The sequence below is a fragment of the Echinops telfairi genome, unplaced genomic scaffold (assembly GCF_000313985.2).
Source record: "Echinops telfairi isolate 266 unplaced genomic scaffold, ASM31398v2 ScPeMD7_3533;HRSCAF=4204_0, whole genome shotgun sequence".
Taxonomy (NCBI): Eukaryota; Metazoa; Chordata; class Mammalia; order Afrosoricida; family Tenrecidae; genus Echinops; species Echinops telfairi.
This window is the reverse complement of record NW_022107431.1, coordinates 37,820,949-37,824,088: the sequence shown is the minus strand read 5'-3', so window position 1 is coordinate 37,824,088 and position 3,140 is coordinate 37,820,949. Positions and strand designations below refer to the sequence as shown.

Here is a 3,140-nt window from a genome sequence, read left to right as displayed (position 1 = left end):
CCCTTGGGTTCAGCTTGTGCCACAGAGAAAAGCCATACTTCTAAGAGAAAGGAGGCTGAAAATTCTTAGGGTTAAACTTCTTATATTCAGAGTGCTTGACACTTTTGAGAAGCATAGTTTCTCGTTTTCATTTTCACTATAGATTTTCTTTTTGGAATCCATGAAGATTGTAAATTGATTTTATTTAGAAATAATTTCATCTCAATGACTTACATGCTGAATCTACATGCACATGTAGCATTAATTTGAATTGGGAAAATCTGGCTAGACCAGAGAAGGTACATGGGCACAGATAAGAGTTCGCAACACAGGGAATCCACACAGATAAACCCCTAATGATCAATAATGAGAGTATGAATAACAGGAAGGGAAGGGGAGGGTGGAGGCAGAAAGGGGAAACTGATCACAATGATCTACATATAATCCCCCCACAGGGAGACAGACAACAGAAAAAGTGGGTGAAGAGAGACATTGGTCAGTGTAAGACATGAAAAATTAATAATAATGTATAAATTATCAAGGGATCATGGGGGAGGGAAGGTGGGGAGGGAGGGGGAAAATGGGGAGCTGATACCAAGGGCTCAAGTAGAAAGAAAATATTTTGAGAATGATGATGGCAACAAACACACAAATGTGCTTGACACGATGGATCTATGTATCGATTGTGATAAGAACTGTATGAGCCTCCAGTAAAATGATTTTTTTAAAAAGACTTCCTATCGCATACTGTGGACATGTTATTAGGAGAGAACAGTCCCTGCAGAAGGACATCATACTTGGTAAAACGAAAGGACAGCAAAAGACAGGACGACCCCCAACAAGATGGGTTGCCCCAGTGGCTGCAGTTATGGACTCACACGTAAATGCAAGTGTGAGGGTGGGGCGGGACTGGGCAGTGTCTCTGTTATGTGGGATGTCTCTGGGGAGGAACGGACTCAATGGCCCCCGACAGCAGCAAACCTCAAAAGCGACTGACTGAAAACAGACTCTACATGACATCATCGCTTCATCACGTAAAAAGGAAAATCCTATTGCCACATAGGATGACATCCACACGTACAGAGGCTAAGATTTGCCGCCTGTATTTCTGGGACGTATAACAATCACCATACCACCATGCAAGCCAGCGGAGGCTGTGCCTGAGGTCTGCGACTGGCCAGGAGTGGAACCCTGGTTTCTTACAGGGCAGGCAAGAATTCTCCTACCAGTACCTCAGAAAGCAATGCATGGTCTCAATTAAGTCAGGTTTCCTGGTACTGTTAAATTCTTCTTTATCATTCTTGCTTTCTTTGTTTCTTCCCTACTAGTCACAGACAGGAAAATTGAAAGCTCAAACTATAGTTAAAGCTGTGTCTATTTTGTGCTACATCGGCTTTTGATTAGGAGCCCTGCTGGTTAACGGTTCCACATCAGGCTGCTGGCTGCACGTTCAGCAGTTTGAAGACCCCAGCTCCTCTGACACCGACAGAGGCAGGTCCACCCTGTCCCACAGGCCTTGACTCAATGCAGTGCGCGTGATTGCTGTGTGAATTACCCACATTTCTCACTGTAGGCACATACACATTAAGGATGGTGATGCCTTCTTGAAAATGTTGCCACTTTATTATGCAATATTTGTCTATTTCCTGGTCATGTTATTCATCTTAAACTCTATTTTATTGGATATTAACACAACCTCTCAAATTTTCTCTTCAGTACTGTGTTTATGACTATGGTAAATATATCGTTTCCCTCATCCTTTTGCTTTTACCTATGAGGTCTATGTAAAGAGCATATTATTGGAGCTTGCTTTAAAAAAAATCGTAGTGTTATTTGATCATGCCGCAGGGGACAGTATTGTTAGGACCTTGACTAGGATTGCTTTGAATCTATGAGCTAATTTGGAAGAATTATACTTTTCATAATAATCAGTCTTCCAAGTCCACAAACTTGTATTGTTCTAGAGTGCTATATTTATTTCAATTTGCCCTTCCATCGGTTGGCTACAATTTATTGTCCATAGAAGTGTTGGTCATATTTTATTAGATTTATTCACAAGTCCTTCATATCCGTTTATATTAAAGTTAGTAGTATTTTCCTTTAATTTTCTAACTTCTTTTCTGGTATAGGGGGTTATGGAGTTCTTAGGTGGTACAAACAATTAATGTGATTGGCTGTTAATGGACACTTCAGAGATTCAAATCTACCCATGTTAGCTAACCTTGAAAACTCCAACCAAATTACTGCCATCTGATCCGTGCCAACTCCTAGTGACTCAGGAGGGCAGGGTAGAACTGCCCCTGTGGGTTTTTGCGACGCCAGCTCTTTACAGGAGTAGAAAAATCCTATAAGTGTAAATGTATTTTGAATAGGGGCCCTTTCAAATATAATTAACGTAAGAATCCTGAGATAATTGATCCTTAAAAATTAGGCTACCTGTGAGGACCCTCAATCCAATGATGTGTGTCGTTATAAGAGACACAGAAAGTAGGCTTTGTGAAGAGGGAGATAGAGGTTCCAGGTTTGCTGTCAGAAGTCAATGAATGCTTGGAGCCACCAGACACTAGAAACAGCAGCAGTTTCCTTCCCCCGTATTTTATTGTCTTTGCTTTGGAGTCATTGTTGAACTTTTCATTTCATAAAGATGACAGTTTGTGGAGATGATATTTTATATTACTGACAAGTAATATAAAAGTCTCTGGCTAGATGGCACAAATTAGGGGCAATGCCTTAACTGGAGCTCTGTCGTGAGGTCCAAGGGTCTCTTGAATCCTTGTCAAGAGGAGAGTTACCCTTATCTCATTTTGTACAACACAGAATGAATTATTTCCAAAACGTGTAATATACCACCTATCTCCTAGCAAGGGTCTTTTAAAAAATAATATATATATTGAGAGTAGTCCTGGAGAGAATAACTGGATGCCAGGCATTGAAATCAGTGAGGAAAAGGACAGCAGGACTTTGGGGTCAGTGAAGGACCCAGTTGAAGAGGGGCAGTGGATGGTACAATGACCTGGAGGTTAGCACAGGTGTTTTTAGGGAGAAGGGAGAGAGGGAGAATGCTCTGAGGCAGCAGCGAGGAGCGAGGAGTTGGGCGGCCACCTCACACTGCCTGCTGGGTTCAAGGAGGCAGGGAGTCCGCACAGAGGACACATGCTTCC

The 3,140-nt window shown here is 42.0% G+C and overlaps 1 non-coding gene across 1 annotated transcript; it reads right to left on the bottom strand.

The window, feature by feature from the left end:
- Nucleotides 1–2,669: 2,669 nt before the first annotated feature.
- On the bottom strand, nt 2,670–2,794 carry LOC115871141. The gene has a single exon (XR_004047120.1). It is a non-coding gene; the product is annotated as a U6atac minor spliceosomal RNA (small nuclear RNA).
- Between the last annotated feature and the right edge of the window lie 346 nt (nt 2,795–3,140).